The sequence below is a fragment of the Camelus dromedarius genome, chromosome 19, assembly GCF_036321535.1.
Source record: "Camelus dromedarius isolate mCamDro1 chromosome 19, mCamDro1.pat, whole genome shotgun sequence".
Lineage (NCBI taxonomy): Eukaryota > Metazoa > Chordata > Mammalia > Artiodactyla > Camelidae > Camelus > Camelus dromedarius.
This window is the reverse complement of record NC_087454.1, coordinates 32,547,719-32,566,899: the sequence shown is the minus strand read 5'-3', so window position 1 is coordinate 32,566,899 and position 19,181 is coordinate 32,547,719. Positions and strand designations below refer to the sequence as shown.

The 19,181-nt window shown below is 41.6% G+C and overlaps 1 long non-coding RNA gene across 1 annotated transcript in view; it reads left to right on the top strand.

The window, feature by feature from the left end:
• Window positions 1–19,181, top strand: part of LOC116147620 (uncharacterized) — a 306,975-nt gene that overhangs the window by 30,135 nt on the left and 257,659 nt on the right. The window contains exon 3 of the long non-coding RNA XR_004131158.2: window positions 3,958–4,027. This is a non-coding gene — a long non-coding RNA (uncharacterized LOC116147620). The remainder of the gene's footprint in view (window positions 1–3,957; window positions 4,028–19,181) is intronic.

Here is a 19,181-nt window from a genome sequence, read left to right as displayed (position 1 = left end):
GCAAGGAGAGGCAACGCATAGAAAGCGCTTTCTGAGAAGGAGGGTGTTTAGAGTTTGGGAGGAGAGCTTAACTATAGATGGAGGAGGGGAAGGATGTGTGGAAGCTGGTTTAAGGTTATAGGTATGGCAGTGGGAAGCTGAGATGTTCCAGTCCACTAATTACTCTCCTCGCTCTAGAGCAGCTGGTAAAGTCAGCTGTTGAATATGAGGGCACAGTGAGGGTGGGGTGTGTTGAAAGGAAAAGGAGGTGTCTCGTCCATGTTAATGCCTGTTCTTCTAGAACCCTAGAAAGACTGAAGGTTTTCCACTTGCTAATGATTTGGGTTACTTTTTCATGATCCTTTTTCTTTTCTTTTTATTAAATGTTTGTGACACTTGTCTGGAATCACACATGATATTCCAGGCATGTTATAACCACTGATTCTATGCCCAAGTGTCCACGTTGCTATATTAATTTAAACATAGTCAGAAATATTTGTATATAATCAAATAAAGCTTTACATGAATGCACAATTAGCAGCAGGTCATATCTGCTGTTACATTGTTGTTACTAGTGGTATTTTTTTTCTTTTACTTAACTACCGGTACTCCCCATTTCTTCCTCCCCCTCTCCACCAAGATCACCCCTTAACCCTGTCACGTAGGTATACAACCTAGTGTATCTTCTTACATATTTTCTCCATGTTTATACGATTATGTATAAACATATACACACACAAGTCTGTCTGTCTGTCTATGTATCATCCACAGTCAGACTTGTTATTGTCCAAAGTGGGATGATCATGAATGTTTTTCTTCATGCGCTTTTTTTTTCCCTCAAAAAATCATGGAAATGCTTCAATTGGTAAAATTTCAGTTTTTTTTATGATGGATTACATATTATTCCATAATGTGAATATAATATAATTTAGCCAAGCCATTTTTCTATTAATTGATATTAAATTTTCCCCCCAGTGGTTTGCCTCTGTGAACAATATTGCAGTTAATATTCTTAGAGTTATAGCCTTATGTCTAAATGCCTTTGATTTTATGAGGTAAGTTCCCAGGAATGTTACTTCTAAGGTCAAGGATGTATTCATTTTAGGTTTTAAAAGATGCTGCCTGACTGCTTTCTGAAAAGGATATAAAATTTGACACTTCCACCACCAGGGAAAAGCATATCCTTTTGCAGGCGTTCTCGCTACAGGAGGTCTCTCTGTCTTCAGAAAATGTTTGCGGGTCTAATAAATAGAAAATGCTATTTTATTGTTAGTCTAATTTACATTTTGCTGAGAACGTATCCTTTTATGTTATTTTGCTCTTTCAATTCGCTCGTCTACAAATCACCCGACTAATATCCTTTGCCCATTTGTTCATTTGAGCTTTTTATCTTGTAAATCTGTACGGATTCTTTGTGGAGTGTGTGTGTGTGCGTGTGTTTGCAACTATATAATAGGCATTTTCTGAATGTTTTGTTTGTTTATTAATTTTAAGTTTTTTTGTAAATTAAAATATATGTAAGTGTTTTTATTTTATTATGTATAATTTTCCAGTTTAAGCATGTCTTCCTCACTCCTTGATGGATAGTCTTTTTTTTAAACAGACTTTTATTTTATTTTATTTTAATTTACATTTCGTTCTTCAATGCCCTTAAAGTTTCTTGTTTTGTTTTTGTTTTTGTTTTCTAATGTGACAGACTGTGTAGGTTGGCTTATTCTGCAACAATGTCCCAAATCCTGCTGTCTTGGCATTTTTCTGTTTTCAAGGCTAGAAGCTAAGAGTTCATTTCTCAGGCTCCTCTGCAGTTTGGGGGCCACTTGACCTTGGTTGGGCCATAAGCACAAATCCCTGGGAAAGGCATTCTTTTCTGAGTAAAAATGAAAGCCTGTTAAAAACGAATAAAAAACCCATTTTCAAAACCCTTTCTCCCTCTTTCTCGTCTGTAATGTCTTTGGTTTCTGCCGCCATCTTGCAGTGGTGAGAGTGAAAACCACTCACGGAGGATGGTGGAGCAGAAAGATAGGAAGGAGATGGTGTCCTTGGGCAGCCGCCATGGACCAGATTACACTCCACTAGGCTTAGGTGAAAACACCACCCTCCATGTGTTTAAGCTGCTGAATCATGAGGTTTTTGATACTTAGAACAGAGAGCAGTCCTGACAGACACAGGGCCAGCAGTATGCTTCCTTCCACGGGTATATGACCCACTGTGCTATGATCTGTCTTTCCCCTTCAGTTAATATGCCGTCTGTGTTAGCTATTAAATTACATTACTGTAAATACTGAGATCTAGTTTTGGATTCTCTATTCTGTTACACTGAGTTGCCTTTCTAGTCCTATGTCATTAGCATGTTGATTTGATTACAGTAATTTTATTTACACACACATTCACACGCAGAATACTGTGTATTCCATTGCTTTGGAAATGGCAGTAGTACTTCAGACCTATTCATTCTTCCAAGGAACTTTCAAAGATTTCAGCAAACTAGTTTTCAAGGGTTCAGATCAAGGGACAGTGCTCAGAAGAAGTGAGTTAAAGAACGAAATGGAATGAACGCAGCTTTGCTCGTGGTCAGGAAGTTTTCATTTTAGTCCGTACCTGTCAAGTTTTTGACTCTACACATGTTCTTTCAATTTCCTGGTCTCTGATTGACTCATTTATAAACCCAGGGTTGACAGTAGATGCTCCCTGGTGTCCCACGGAGCTCTAACAGTCTATGATGCCTTAAAGCTCCAAACTAGGGCACTTCTCTGTAAATTACATTCTTCCCCCTTACAGCAATGAAAATATCTGTAGTTGGAATCCATTATCTTCAAATAAAATGTTACCTGTATACTTCTGTGCAATCCAAAAAAAAAAAAAAATCAAAACACACACATGGACTTCCATTCTCCTCTCATTGTGTGGGAGGGCATTTGGTGATCTTCTGGAAAAGAGGATAAATTGAGTTTGATTTGACTCACCTATGGGCGACTTCATACAGGCCTTCACCTTGGAAGGAGAGAAGAGGCAGACAGCTCGAAAAAGCTGTAATTCTGAGAAGCATTATATTAGAGAAAATTCGGGGTTCGTGCTGGGGTGAGAGTAAACTTCATTCAAGATAGAATCTGCACTGCTCTGTAGATGGTGCGTACCACTTGGCCACTGCTGTTTCTTCTTGTCCCTCATGTTTTCTCATGTCCTTCAGCTGTTTTCTTACACATACAATCAGACTATTTTTGGAGCGTATAAGGATGCGAGAGGTCGAATCATACACCCTCCTAATAATCCTTTTCATCCACAGGAGAACAAATACATACAGATAATAATCTTGTGCATTTTATAGCTCCCATTCTAGGATATCTCAAGGTGTTGACTTTAATATGAAAAATCATTAAAAGTTAAGAGGGGGTACTTTTACTCCCTCCTTTCCACTAATACCACAAGTTGATTCTGGTTTTCCAGATCGTGTTTCTTCCCCAGGGTTAAGACAAATGGTTTAACCAGGAGATTGAGTCATTTAAAATTTATTTTCTTTTATTTAACTTTAGGTTAGCTCAGAAATTTTGGCCATCCTAATTCATCTTCAAAGTTAATTTTTTTTAAAATGATTAACTAATGACCTCAATTCAAGTCATTTGCAAAACCTCCCAGCCTTATAAATATGGATTATAATAATGATTTATAGATAAAGAGCTTTTTGTCTTTCTCTGGAATCTCCTCATGGCTGAAGGAGTGTGAAAGGTCAGGTCTGCTGGGTTCTATCCCTGTCTTTCTCTGTGTCCATCACTTTAATTCCTTAATGTTACCACTTTTCTAGGACAGTATGGTCCAGGATAGATGGCATGCAAAGGGGGAGTACCAGGATACAGACTTGCTTATATTTTGCTCATCTTATGAGGTTAAAACTACCCCAGACTAATGTTCTTGTTTTCCTTTTCTGAGTCCCGTGAAAGGCAGGAAGAAGGATCTGTAATGCTTTTCCTTTTCTTCCACCAGGAACGTGAGAGTCTGTGGAAGTGCCGGCTATTATGAGACCGTTTGAAAAGGAGGAAGCGGGAAGCTGGAGGTGAGCAAAGTGTAGAGTTTTTGGACACGATGTTTGCTAAACTGCCGCACCGTTGTCACTGATATATCATTTTTAGACAAGATTTATAAAATTGAGTATAATATTATGCAAAGTTAAGGAAATAGTTTAATGGCGCCCGTGGACAGTGGTACTGCTCTGTACCTTCTGGCAGGTGAGAGCATGCTGGATGGATACCACAAAAGTAAGGTCCTGCACTCTTGTTCTTCATTTCATTAATTACTGGTTTAGTGACATTAGACAGGTAATGTGACCTTTCCGTAACTCCTGTTCCTCATCTGTAAAATGAGGTTAAAATGAGACTAACAGAGATGCCTACTTTGTGGAGAGCTTATGAAGGGCGGGTGAGAGTGCACTTACGATATATAGCTGGATGTCTGCACGGAGTTGACAGTCATGAAATGTATTGTCATTAGGGACACGTGTACTTGTCACAGTGACGTGGGAACCAGCACGGTAGAAGCTACCGAGAATCTTTCTCCTTAGCCGTAGTGTCACAGAGCGTCATGGTAAAATGTTGATGGAGTGTTATCGTAAAATGGCATGGTCACTGCAGTAGTGAATTACTCACCCCTCTCTCCTGGAAAACCTACACAAAGTGCTACATCCTTCGAAGCTTTTTGGAAACATTATATACATGGTTTATGTTTAAGAAAAAGGAGGCAGAGACTTAACAGATTTTGCCCAACAACAGAGTTATTAAGTGTGATTCAAATAACAGTCCTGTTAATCAGCACTACCTGCGATGAGAAGCAGAGGTTTTATTTAATACTTGTTACGTGTATTTTACACTGCCTAGGGGGTGTTGTCTAGGAAGTGTCTTTAATTGTTTACCTTTCCTTGGCATAAACGCATTAATGACACCTAGCATATTTTTTAAATTTTAGAGGCTTAGCAAAATAATTTATAACTGAATACATGTAGAGAGCACAGCACACGTTTTCTCTTCTCCACTTCCTCCACCAGAGTAATTACTTTTTCAAGTTTGCAGTAGGCTGCTTTTTTTAAATTTATCAATTTCATAGGCATTGATAAATTTCTAGATTTTAATTTATTCTAAGAACAAGATTCCCTATATCTATTAATTATGGAGAAAGGGTTATAAATTATATTGTGGGAATTGGGAGGGTGTTGGGGTGCAGGGAAGAAGTTGTAAGTAATTTGAGACATTTTAAACCATTCTAGTATATTATACTGACAACATAAAAGTACTGAGTAGTAATTTGGGTACTTTAACTGCTTTAGAAATCAATAGCAGAGAAATCCCTTTAAAAATAACTTTTTTTTTTAAGGCAGCAATTTTACATAATCTACAAAAGCATTGAGTTCATTAATATTCCCATCAAAGTCAGTAAACAAATGGCTGTTTATATATAACTAATTTTTACATCCAGATTGATATCATGTATTATTTACTTCCAGTGAATTTGACTACCTCAAGTCAATTACTTTTCTTTTTTTAGCATCTAAAACATTCATAAGGAAAACTGACATTTGTTCACAAAACATGATCAGGGAAGTCTGTAGTAGTTCTTTGAGATTATTCTCCAAACAGCTGTCACAAATGATCCTGGGAAATGATGGAATACATGAAACAGGAGGAAACAAATTTACTGTTTAGGGGGTAAAAAAAGAACAAATTTCAATGATAGAATCCAAAGTGAGCTTGTCCTCATTACAAATAGGCCAACAGTCAGGGTCCGATTTGGTAAAATATCCTCTGAATGGTCACCTCCTCCATGAAATGTGTTCTGGACGTTCAGTTTGAGTTAATTTTTCCTGTTTTGCCTTTTCACTGCATTGCTGTGTCTCCATTTGTCGCTTGATTCGTTGGCTTTGGATGTTAGTTGTTGACATTTCTGGGACTGTGTCAGCCTGTGAATATCTTGAGGGGAGAGGTGGTGTCTTATTTGACTTTGCTTGCTCTAACTCTCACAATATCTGGCATATTGAAGGAAATTAATAAAATTAAGCAAGGAAACCAATAGGTCATATTTTAACTGTGCATTTTTTATTTTACTCTAGTCCATCAAATTGATCTAACAAAGTCACCTCAATAAAGCATTTTTAGTTCATTTTCTAATTAAGAGACAAAGAATTATATGATTGATTAAATTAGGATTCTTCCTTGATATTCATCAAATTCAGTTGCTTCTCATGTGGGCTAGAAAGGCTGGCGTCTGTGTCCCAGTGTGAGTAGTAAGGGGTTTACAATTAAGCAATCAAGTGGAATTACCAAAAAATAAGTAAGATGTTCACACACAAGGACAAATTACCTAATGTGAATTCTTGTGTAATAAAGCTTATTGAGAAACAATATTATCAGGACCCTCTCTGAGCAAGACACTGGTGGCAGACAACTGTGTATAAGAAGATGGTAAGGATTTTGTCCTTTTTCTCAAGGAGAAAGGACGAGAGACTGGTGTATGTGCACAGGCCAATGACATAGCTTAGTAAAGGTTGTAATTGCAGTAACTTAAACTGATGAGGAATTGAAGAAAGAGTGAAATGCCTTCATTAATCATACACATTTCTTAAAATCTATAAAAGGTGTGATGAATTGCTACAGGAATATAGAGGAAGCAGCGATGAATCATGCCTGAGCAAGGGAGTCATGGAAAGTTTCTATGAAAAGAAGAAGCTTGCATTAGGGCTTCTCTGGTGACACAGATTTGATCAAGTCAGAGGGGCCGTATTTCAAGCAGAAGAAACCGCAGCAGCAGCGGTGCTGTGATGTGGGTGTGTCTTGAACAAGAACCAGAGATCTGGAGTGACTGGCAGTGAGGGGCGAGAGGTGACTTCCGAGCAGATGTGTAGGATGCTAGGGAGAGGATTATAAAAACACCATTCCGATGCATTGGGATGCACACATTGGGGCTGAGGGAGACAGGAAGCAGGACAAGTGTTAACAACCATTGTCCTGGCGAGAAATTACGGTGAGTGAAATAGACTAGTAGCAGTGAAAAAAAGAGGGAGGAGGAAATGAGAGATTCTAAGAGCATGTTAACCTTTCTAGCTTAAGTGGGAAATAAATTATGATCCTTTATATGCTATCGGGAGCACGGGAGAGGGAAATTTTTTAATGGAGTGGGGATAAAACATTTCAAAGGCAGAGTGTCAAATGCTGCAGTAGGATGAAGACCAAGTATTTATCATTTAGGGTGGTCATAAACACTTTTCATTTTTATGTGAAAGCATAAGCCGACCATTCCATTTACAGCACTGTTGTTCCCTTAGTCAGCCTAGAACCATGAAATGATCAGCCGACGTGGAATGGGAACAGAACGTGTGGTTGATCGCTGCACCCTCTGTCAGCTGATCACCTCCTCTTCTCTGCACATCAGCGGCTGGGGACCCAGCTGCTCGTAGCAGCAGCTATTGCCAGGGATCCCACCCCAAGCAGGAGCCAGCAGGAGTCAGTGCTGGGTGGAAGGCGAAGGGAGACGGAACTTGCAGGGGGGGGCAAAATATGACCTCTGCCTTCTTAGGGGTTTTTGGTTGGGCTTGAAAATTAAACTGACCTAAGACAGATTCACGGGAGGAAAGCTTACAGACGTACATGTTTTACGTGACACGGGAGCCCTCCCGAGAGAGAAGGCCCAAAAAAATGGTGAAACCTAAAGATTTTAATACTAGGTTGAACAGAGAGGCTACTGTGGGAAAGTAGCTAGAATATACAGGGAGGTGAAAGTAAGGTGAGAATTATTGTAATGTCGACTGAAAAAAATGCACAATCTTAAAAGTTGAGAGTTACGTTTTATTTGGTGGACTTCCTGACGGCGTCAAGCCCAGGAGATCGCCTCTTAGACAGCTCTAAGAGACTGCTCCAAAGAGGTAAGGGAGGAGGCAAGATAAATAGGAGGTTTTGCAACAAAGACCAGGGAGTTGGAAAGTCAAAAGGTTACTGTTAAATAAAGAAAACTGGATACCTCAAGTTAAGGAATTTAGCACTTTTCTATGTAGGGGAAGATGCAAGAGTCTGGGCTCATGGAAGTCATTCCTTTGATGTGCACCTAGCTGTCCGGGGCCAGTAGCCTGTGCTTTCCCAGCCTGAGTCTCCTCGGGGGCACAGTTGGGGGTGACTGCAGTGGCTGAGGGCTTGATGGTAGGCATCCTGTTTCCATCCTGAGTTCCCTTAGGGCTCACCATACAGGCTGCTGCAATGTGATGGCTTGATGTCTGTAACACCCTTTGTTTACTGGTATGGTAGGCAATATTTTTCATTCGCAGTAAGAAGAAGGTCTATTTGCACAGAATTCTGTTGGCTTTGTCTCCCCATTTAGGACTGTTCTCTTGGTGCAGGGAGGGCATCTTGAATCTGCTGTTTTTTAAGTACCTTTAGCTCAAAATAATCCTTATGCCAAAGTGGCATATTTTGGGGTAGTAAATTCTTCTGTCCTGCAAACTCACTCAGCAGAGTCACTGCCTATTAAATAAACAAGGAACAACAAACCTAAGAGGGTTTCCCTTTCCCTCTTCTCTGCAGTTCATTAGTTTGTGTTCAGTTAAAGAAGAGAGTTCGATGGTCATGACATATTTTGTTATTTCATTATAAGTCATACATTTGAGATATTTTAAAAGGCAGCTGTTGGGCTGCCATGTTGGAGGTTCTCTCTGTTGGCATGAAGGGGTGGGAAGGGACGGACCCAGTGGAGAATCTCTTGATTCCTTCAAGGGGTGGAGTTGGAGGACGCCGAGGGCTGCAAATCCCATCACGTTCCTTTCCCAAGAAACAAACCAAAGATGAACAGAAACAAACGAACAAAAAAGGTAACATGCTTCGTTGGGTTGATGAGCCTGGTCTTTTGTCTTGTTGTAGAGTCAGTAAATTGTGTTTATTGTCTTTTGTAAATAATTAGTGTCATCTAGAATCCCAGGGTTTCTTCCCCGCGTGTATTTTATGTGCTGTGAATGGTCACCCTTGCTTCAACAACCATCCTTCCGCTGACCCCCAGGCGCTAGCCTTTTCATGGTGTTTCTTGGAAAAGTAAAAGGGCATGAACTTTTTTAAACAAATTGTATTTTCCCTTCCTCCTAAGAGCATTTATAAATAGGTGTATTGCTTTGTTCTGAATTATCTTGATCTCCCAATCATGTAAAAGTAGACATTTAATTATGTTTTTTTTGTTTCCCCCAGGCCCTGTCAAGTTATTTGTTCTTAGTGATCATAGCAGTATTTCAGCTCACTTTAATTTAGAATGCTAGTGTTCTTAATCCCCCCAAAATCACAGTTCTACTCAGAAAGACACAAAGTATAAAATGATAAGTCTTGCTATCTCAAAATACAAGAAAATATAACTGTTATAGCCAGTTTCCCTAGAAAAGAGAGCCTGGGGCAAAGCTAAAAGTGATACTACAGCAGTTATGAAGGTGAAACCCAGCCCAGTGGACGAGGAAAAGGAAGTGAGGCCGTGGGAGAGGCGGAGAGCAGGAAGGCTCGGCCACGCTGGGTACTGCTGCATGGCGGGCTGCACAGAGGCACCGCAGCTCAGCAAGGACGTTGCTGGACACAGGGGCTGCTCTGGAGGATGACAAGGAGAAACAGACTGTGGCTTTGGGCATTGGTGGAAGGGAGGAAGAAGGGGGAACTTACTCGCCTAGAAAGCTCTCTAATCTTTTGCTTCCCATTAAGTCAGAGTTTGCTGTTTGTGGGAGTTAACTCCCCCAGATTCTGGGATGCATCCTGTGTCTCCTTCTGTACAAAGTCAGAATATCAAGCCCTCTCCTATGACGTGACGTTTCATCCAAATTTGGATGTAGAAGGAAGAGGCAGAAACGCTGGCCGTGCAGCAGATTTGGCCTGGCTGCGCTCAGCCAAGTACAGGGCTTGGCATTCCCAGGGTGACTGACTGACTGGCCCCAGACAGGGGACTGGGGAGACCCCATCAAACTCCGTTTAGCATTTAGCACAGCAGCTCTACAAGGGAGCCAGTGTCGAGGAGGCTGCCGGCACCAGGGGGATCTGAGGAAGTGCCTGAGATTTGTGTCTTGTGAAATAACCTGCATCTTTAAAAATAACAACGAAGCAACACAAAGAGTAAGAGAGATTGATCAGGAATCCTGTCAAATGTAGGTGAATACAAAATACATGATGATTTTAAATCGAGCAGGTTCTTACGTGCTCAGGCTCTCACGGGTTAGTTTCACACAAATCAACATTTTGTGCCACGTGACACTTTGCAGTGTCATCTGGACTTTTCTCCTGCATCGGCATTCATGTCACATGCTCTGCACTTAACATAGTGGGGAATTTTGTGCTTCAGGTGAAGCACTGACCACATACTGGGTGAAAAATCACAGCCACAGAAGGAGGTCAGGACGGCTTCCGGAACTCAGTTGCAGATTTTGCAGGAAGTTGCGTCTGTGATTAATGCTTTTGTATTTTTTCTTATTCCAACTGACAATCAGCTTAATTGAGACCCTGGAGATTCTGTGATGTGTTCATTGAAACCAGATTTTAAATGACTATCAGGGTTGTTGCTAATGGTTGGAAAATGTCCTTCAAACGCAAGGTGGTGTCGTAATTCAAGGACTTGTTCTTTCAAGGACTGTTCATATTAACCAGCAGAGTTCCATGGTGGAAGAAAGAAAGAAAAAAGTCTTACTCACCAAGTAAGATTTTTTCCTCCTCCATCTTACTATTAAAGATGTTGCAGCAAAGTTAACAGATCTGCAAGGAACTCTGGCTTACAAAGAATATGAAAAAGTGGAAAATTATGTTTTCTTCTGACTTCACACCATTAGGATCTTCTGGGGCAGGAAAGCAGAGGACAGTCCCTGATCATTTTGTTATAAAAAGAGTGGGTCTGGCTCCCCTTCTGGCCCCAGTTCATCCCACTGGAGAGAAATAGCAAAATAACATGAAGAACATTGCAGATAAATAATTCTCTGCTACCCATTAGACACAAATTAATGGTAAATTTACTGAAAGTCTGACTTGCCCAACTAAGTTAATTTGGGGGCCACCTTTGATTAAAAAAAAAATGTTTCCACTTATTGCATGCTTTTCTACGTGTGACACTTTTCTGTTTTCAAAAGTAATTTAAATCTCCCCAACAACCCTAAGAGGGAGGTACTGTTATTACCCTCATTGTGTGAAGAAGGAAACTGGGGTTCACAGGGCGGATGTGTAAAATCTGCCTGGGTTCACACAGGCAGCAAATAAAATAGCAGAGCTGGAATGAGAGTAATCTGGTGCCAGCAATTTCTTCTTAGCTACAAATGATTGTTTCCTCAGTCCTAACACTTTAAATGATGTGTGTGTGTGTGTGTGTGTGTGTGTAATACAAATATGAGTGTATAGGACTTCTTATTTCTCTTATTTACAGAATATTCTACACAATTTTCTAAAGAAGTCTCATTTTTTATCTGCTTTGTCAGAGTCAATTAAAATGAGAAAAGAAGTCTGTAGGACCCTGAAATTATCCTTCCCTCAACTCTCATGAGCTTTATATCAAATATACTGAGGACCCTACCTCCTTGTCCTTCATAAATGTTCTCAGGTTTACGAAACTTGAAAAGTGACAGATTGTTTACTAAGTCTAATCATGAACACATCTCCTTTCTTTCTCAAATAGTGAGATGCTACTCCAGCTGCTAGGGAGGTTAATCAGCTCATGACTGAGTGACTGAGGAGGGCTGTAATGCACCCGTAACTGCCTCGTAATGCAAGGTAAATAAGCTGGAAATTATGTGCTGACACTCACAGGGCTGCCAGGAGACAGAAAGCTTCTCTTCCTGGCTCCACTGGATTTTTTTCCTGTAAATTTTTCTGGCCCTTGCCAGGGAATACAAATTTAGAGGGCAGAGAGTCTGAGGGATTCAGAATACCCTGGGATTCTGCCCCCAGAACAACTGCAAGCATTAAAACAAGTAATGCTTCCAACTGAAGATTTAAGATGTGCACAGATTCACAGTAGTTTCAGCTTTGGCTCCTTCCGTGGGGCATTCAGAATCTTCTTTCTGTGCGCACCTAATTTCCAGACCAGCACGAAGGCATCTAGAATCAAACTGTTGACAATACGAGTTATAAGGGTACCGTCTCCCATTGCTTACTTCAGTTGGCTCAGGTTTAAACTCCCTTTTTGACACCATTTTTCCGGCTCCTTTTGTCCTCATCTCCAGCCCGTAGCTGAGGGCTCGCGCCCTCCTTCTCTGCAGTGTGTGCGGGGTCCAGCTCCCAGGGTTGCCTAGGCTCACGCACAATCCACAATGGGTTTACTCACTCCCGACACCAGGCTGGGAGGTCCCTGACCATGGGAACTGCCACATCAGATTAACAGCACCCATGCCTGCAGTTCAGCTGACGGTATCGGAATCAAGCTGAGTTTTTCTCCTTTTACATGATTTTTCATTTTTTGTGCTCTTCATCTGTTTTAAAATGCGTTCTAGACTACTTCATAAATGAATGTCAAGCTTACTTGTCTAACTACATTTATTTTTCCCCCCTTGAAAATTGGAACATTTACTACCTTTAACTTCTACTTGCACTGTTACTCTTCCGGGGCTGTAAATGGTTGCCAGAGGTGGATCTGCACATGCCTGCAAGGTATTTTAGTGTCTTGAGGACTAGGTGTTTAGCTCTACAGCTCAGGCTTTTCGTCTGTTCACTGTGGTATCCCCAGGGTCTAGGACAGAGCTTTGCACCCAGTATGTGTTCAGACAATATGCAATATTTGTTGAATTTGAACAGCAGAAAGACAACGGACTTTGGGATTATGTAGATCTGGGTTCAGACTTGAGTTTTTGCCACTTACCCCAGAGTGGTTTTTTTTTTTTTTAAGTGGTTTAAGGCTTTATTTTTATCTATAAAGACATCTGTTATGCTATTAAGGTGTTCCTGCTCTATGATGTTGTGTATTACTGGGGATTGTGGGGGACACTCCTAAAAACAAGACAAGAAGCCCCAAATGGGGTCGCTTATGCTAAGCCCCCATTACCAAACCAAGACTTAATTATTTTTTCAGCTCTCCTAGAAATGGAATATTAAGCTAGTCATTCAGGAATCGCCTTATCAGCACTAGTTAGGTAATCTGCCTGGTGGACCCCTGCCCTCCCCTGGAGGACAGTGACCTTCCATAACAATCCACCTTTTTTGCCCAGTACCACTTCTTGTTTCTGCTCCCATCTGCTGATAAAATCTTCCATTTTGTACAGCTCCTCAGAGCTCTTCTCTATTGAAACCATGCCCCATAGAGTTAACAGAAGCCAATAAACTAACAAAATTCTCGAACAACACATAAAAGAACAGCTTGTTAAAACTCCTTTCCTTGTAAGGTGGCTTCCCAGCTTCACGCAGCCCAGTTGTTTTACAGGAACTTGGAGTCAGCTCCTGGCCTGTGTAAGCCAGCTGGGGCTGGTTGGGACCATCAACCCTAAAACCGGGCCTGCACAGACGTCCAAGGAATGACCTGTTAACGTCAGAGGGCCAGAAGACTCCATCCTCAGATCATGCTAAGCCCCTTCATTTTGAATATGCAGAAGCATATGACCCAGATGCGCCTGCACGGATCACGGATTACCTCACTTCCAGTCACCTCTCCCCACACCTAAGTCCACCCTGCTTACCCCATAAATGTCTCAAGCCCCTCGCCTTCAGTGAGATAAATCTGAGAATTGTCCTCTGGTCTCCTCACTCGGCTGCCTTGCGAATAAACTCTTTCTTGGCTGTAAACCTGGGCGTCTCAGTGTTTCGCTTTGCTGCATATCAGGCAACGGAATGGACCTGGTTCCTTAATGCTGCCTGCTAGACTGGACGCTGCTCAGTTCCTGCATCATTGACTGAAGCCAGTAAGGTCTTTAAAGTTTACTCAGTTGAACTTTGTTTCTTTTACAACACGGAGAAGCACTGCTCAGCTCTCTTTTCAGGAAAAGACTCCCTGTTCACCTACCAGGAACATAGTTATCTGAGCGTCTCCAGCCATTCACAGTGTTTAGTGTCTGCTTCAGCTTCCGACCGTGGTCAGCTTTTTGAGGGAAAGCTCCTGGCTAATGATGAGCGAGGAGAGGGTAACAGAGCTTCACCGTTTCTCCTGGTGAGAAACTTCTCTAATAGGCAGTCTCTGCTCCAGAGCTCTGGTTGGGCTGGGGAATCTGTCTAGTGTGCACTGTGGTCTGACGGCTCCTCCGGCCAGAAAACTCCTTCCTTCCCTTCTGCCCCTGAGTAACTCACAGTCACTGGAGCTCTCAGATCACACATCACTCCCTCAGGAGAACCTTCCTGCCTAGGCCCGACTCCCCTTTCAAAAACTCCCACGGCACTTTCTCTTAGTTTAGTTTTATTTTCGCGCGTGTCTGATTAAAGTGTGTTTCCTGCATGCGCCTGTGAGTGCCCTTGTGTGAGTGCCCTTGTGTTTATTTTTGCTCAGCACCGCGTTGCTGTGACCTAGCGCCACGGGTGGTAGTTATTCAAGTAATCAGTCAACATTTGCTGAGCTGAGGTTGCAGTAAGTATTGTAAGGGAGTTTTACCTGTAACTTCATGCACCAGCTGGTCGTGAAGGATCCGGTGTTTAGAATGAAATATTTCAGCACTTTCACAAGAGCTTGGCTGGTAATGCAAAAGATTCTGTGGAGGGGCGAGGTGATGAATAGAAAGAATTTATTAGGTAGGACGTGAATAGAAGTGAAGGAAAGGTAACGAAGACATGAGAAACTGGAGAGGAAGTACATCTGAGCTTAGTGAGTATCGAATGTGAGAGGCAAAGTGTTTTGTTACTTAAAAAAAAAAAAAAAGAAATGACAGAGACTCAAGTGAGTGAGAGTGGAGATTTCTTTTTGATGAGTTTTAACCACCTACTGGTTTTTTATTTACCCTGTCATCCTCTGTGGTGCTGAAAATAGCCAGAGAACCAGGGCAGTTTAACACTTGTCCCTTTGCTCAGGGCTACATCCGGCAACTTAATTATTTCTTCAGGGCCCGATAGATATAGTTCAATTTCCTTGCTTAGTGATTTTAATGAAAACAGGTCATCTTAAAGAGATCTTGTGCAACTCTTCTAAAAGTTAAGAACAGGGCAGGAAGTACGTTATCTGTTGAGAAAGAATACACAGTTACACGCTTTCTAAAGCAAATGCTCAACAAAAGAAAGAAGAGGGACCTAGAATCTGGGAGACGCCTGTCTAAAGTTTAGTCACACTGAGGGGAACCCTAACCTTGGAGTCATTTAAGAAGTCACCTCTTTTCCTGCTCTTTTAAATTTTTTTTTTTAAATTGAAGCATAGTCAGTTTATAATGTTGTGTCAATTTCTGGTGTACAGCATAGTGTTTCAGTCATATGTGTACATGCATATATTCCTTTTCATATTCTTTTCATTATAGGGTTACTACAAGATATTGAATATAGTTCCCTGTGTTCTACAGTAGAAACTGGTTGTTTATTTATAGTAGTTAGTATCTATAAATCTCAAACTCCCAATTTATCCCTTCCCATCATCCCCTGTCCCCACTGGTAACCATAAATTCGTTTCCTATGTCTGTGAGTCTGTTTCTGTTTTTTAAATAAGTTCATTTGTTATAATTATTATTATTTTTAGATTCCACATGTAAGTAATATATGGTAATTTTCTTTCTCTTCCTGGCTTACTTCACTTAGAATGACGACCTCCAGCTCCATCCATTGTTGCAAATGGCATTATTTTATTATTTTTTATGACTGAGTAGTATTCCATTGTATAAATATACCACAGCTTCTTAATCCAGCCATCTGTCGTTGGACATTTAGGTTGCTTCCATGTCTTGGCTACAGGAGCACCCGAATATATAAAACAAATACTAACAGACATAAAGGGAGAACTTAATGGGACACAATAATAGTAGGAGACTTCAACACCCCACTAACATCACTGGATGACTTTCCAGACAGAATCTCCTGTTCTTGATTTGTCTCCCCCCAACACTCTAGAATGCTTCTTAACATCTCTCCATCCGAGAGTATGGGCTCAGCTGTTGCAAACTAGCAACAGAGAAAGGAAATCATTCTCTTCCTTAGTCCAGTGTTCACTTTCTTTTCTACCTCCAAATTAAACTTTTCGGAGGATGATTCACATAAAAAGTATCTGTCCTTTCTCAGAGAACCTGAAACCTGATCTACCCACGTGAGGTAGTTCCCAGTGACCCAGACAGAAAGATCACTATGGTTCATTTTACATTTCACAAGTCTGGATTATTCAGGCCTCAGTGACAACATTGCAATTAGTCTTCAGGATAAAGCCAAGTGAATTCCTTTTTACATTCTTCTTTCACTATCCATTTTCCCAATCTCCAGTGAGTAATCATCTTGGGTAAGAACCTATTGAGAACAAGAGAAAATACTAAGTCAATATTAAGTCAGTCTAGGCTTGGAAAAACAAATCTACAATTCTGATGCATCACAGTTCTGTCAAAGCTCTTCAATTCATATTATTAAGCTCATTCTAAGCTCTGTATTTGGGTTTCTTCACTGTAAATGAAGGTTCCCTCCAAATAATAAGTAGGTACTTACTTGTATTACTAAAAGGGCTCTCTCAGAACAGAGGATGCGAATTTTGGTTTCCTCCCTGGTAGGCAGAAACTGCTTGAAATCCCCCAAATGATAGTTCTTTTCCAGCCCAATAAAAACGTTACTATCCTGCCTATAGCAGGTGCCCTGCTGTAATTAGGTTATGGTGATTGACCAGCATCTGCCCTCTTCCCAGATCCCTCCAGATAACGCCGTTTGTTGATTGCCTACAGCTGCTAAGATTGAATTTGGAATCTATTCTGTATCGAGGAGCATGCTAGTAATTCCGTTAGCATTTAAAATTAATGTTTTCAGGCTGCTAAGAAAATAGAGAGACAACTTTAAATAATGAAGGATATCTCTTTCCCCTGATGTGCAGAAAGAGTTATATTCTCTGGATGGGGCTATAGATCTCCTGTCCAGGTTAATTATTGTTTGTGTGAACTCCCTAAGATAAAAAAAAAAAAATGTATCAGGGAGCTGCACTTTGTTTTTCTTGTTCTAGAACCAAGGTTTAGAAAACAGAGAGGAAAAGAAGCTATGGGATGCAAAACCAAGTAGCGCCCTAACAGGATATATACCTCAACTTTCCACAGAATTCTAAGGAGGAAAGTCTTAAAATGCTTGTTTCAGTTGCAGGAGGGTAATACCAGATGTATTCTATGACTGGACATTGATCTTGGTAACACAGAACAAGTGAAAGGAATTATTTTAATTTTAAACAAAATTTTGTTGAGAATCTGAAGCTGATGACAATCATCTCCAAAGTCAAGTAGCCATGAAATTAGGCTGTTTGGTACAGGATGTAACTGCACAAACCGGGGAGATGGGCCTCATCAGCGGGAACACCGTGCGGTTTCAGTGGTTCTGTTTTCCACGTGTGATGAGTAGGGCTGTTTCTTCCCGTCTGAAGACTGCTGTCAGACCCCAGTGCGGGATGGGCTGGCAGAACCAGTTAATAAGGTAGCAGTGGGAAGGAGGAAAGTGTTCAAGCAGAAGGAACAAAAGTGCAAAGGCCACGGGGGAGGAAAGAACGAGATGTATTTGGCCATCAAACTGGGAGGTGAATGTGGCCCAGTGCCCTGAGCAAAAAAAAGGGAGCCGTGGAAAATTACATCAGAGAGGCTGGCGGAGGTTAGAGCTTGCGGACACCCACGTGACTGCACAGACACGGACCTGAGCAGGTGTCAGCAATGGGGACCCACCAGGTGAGAAGCCGAGCAGGGGGACAGCTCAGGCAGGCCACCCCGTAGAGTCAGCTGACAAGAATGGTTTAATACTGTTGTGTTATAGCTGTCATTTTTGTCAGGAAGAAATAAACGTTTAAAACTTCAGAAAAAGGGCAGGAAAAAGTCCTGTTGTGGATTCTTGGTAAGTTAGGAGTGACCTCTGGAAGAATAAAAAAATCATATGGACCTTTTAAGGGAGTAGAAGAGACTTCAATCTAAGCCATCGAAGTTGGCGAAGAGGAGGAGGAGGAGCTGGAGAAAGAAGACCTAAATCATAGTAAGCAGATTAAATTACGTGGCAGGTATAAATCTTTGTATATGTGATGTTAGTGAAAATGGAAGACTGAGGACATCTAAAGCTTTTCCATAAAAGCAGCAAAATTAATCTTGCAAAAACGATCAGAGTCAACTTTACCAGAACTTTAGAAGTTAACTAAAGGCTTGCAGTGATCTAAAGAGCATTTAATCAAGAAAAATCATTAAAGCAGGATGGAACCAGTGAGCAATGAGGTGTTTCCAGTCACCCTGGTTCCATCTCCTGCTTTCAGTTTTTGTCAGTGCCTCAAAAACTAACTGCCAGAGTTTGAGGTGACAGCTAGCAGCCTGGACGTCCTGGAGGGAGCAGAACCAAAGTCTAGCTTCTTATCATTATTTGACCTCTCAGAGGGTTCCTAGGAAGACCCCATTTGTAGCCTGTGTGTGTTTGACCGGACTCAGAACTCACCACTGTGAAATGCCTTCTCCTCGGGGCGAGGGGGAGGGGGCAAGGGGGGGGGAGGTGGTGATGGAGGATAAGCATTTGTCCAAAAAAAGAAAAAGAGAAAGAACAAAAAGCAATGTGGTTTCATCCCATCCTCCTGGGACCAACCAGGTCAGAGAAGATCTCCCCCTTTGGGGTTTTGGGTCCCTATGGGTCCTTGCCGCTGCAGCCCTCACTCCATCTGCTGCCAAAAGATGGCCTGTGGCCGGGGCACTAGAGAACGGAGAACAGACAAGCAGAGGAGATGCTCTCTGCACTCTCTTTCAACACGGATGCCCAATTTTAGGTTTTAGCACATGTTGAGTGAAAGCCTTGGGATGTAGGAGGAAAGAAAACAAAAACAAAAACAGTACACACCACTGGTCCAGCAGTGCTTAGAATTCTGCTCTTCTTCCCCAGCCCACCTGCCCTAATTACCTTTCTCACTGCTGCTCCGAACATCCTCTCCAGGTTTTACAGCTGCGTTCAGTGGGACAGCCAGGGCCTGTGTGCTTGTTCCTCCTCACCCAGAACCAGACCACAGTCTATTTTCCCTTCTTCGCTTTCTGGGCAATTTCAGTTATGCAGCCTGGTCATCTTGTGCATAATTTTTCCTGTGTTTGCTCTGTAACAAGGCAGGGGAGGAAAAAAAAAAGAGAAAAGAAGAAAAGAACGAAGGCGTTGAGGGAG